Below are 309 nucleotides of genomic sequence, written 5' to 3' on the forward strand. Positions count from 1 at the left end.
AGAGCTGTCTCTTATACACTGTTACCGTGGAATGGTAACGCTGATCTGGCTTGCGGGAATGCACCAGATCGTCAGTGAGAGCTAAGTCCTCCGCACGCATCCGGACCCGGGGGGAATTTGCAGGCCGATCCGTCTGAGCGATCGCCCTGGCGGAAAGGCGTAACGCCGTCGTTGCTCCTCCTCCGGAATTGCGTCCCCTCAAGGTCACAACGTTCCTCGGGAGAGGCGGGAGGGAATTAGAGACCCTCGGACCCCAAATGACCCAACTCCGGCTCTTCCCAAAGACGTGAGCGTCCCGTCCAACGCAAA

This window comes from Anneissia japonica, unplaced genomic scaffold (genome assembly GCF_011630105.1).
Source record: "Anneissia japonica isolate Jap-2015-1 unplaced genomic scaffold, ASM1163010v1 scaffold288050_len39149_cov149, whole genome shotgun sequence".
NCBI classification, from domain to species: domain Eukaryota; kingdom Metazoa; phylum Echinodermata; class Crinoidea; order Comatulida; family Comatulidae; genus Anneissia; species Anneissia japonica.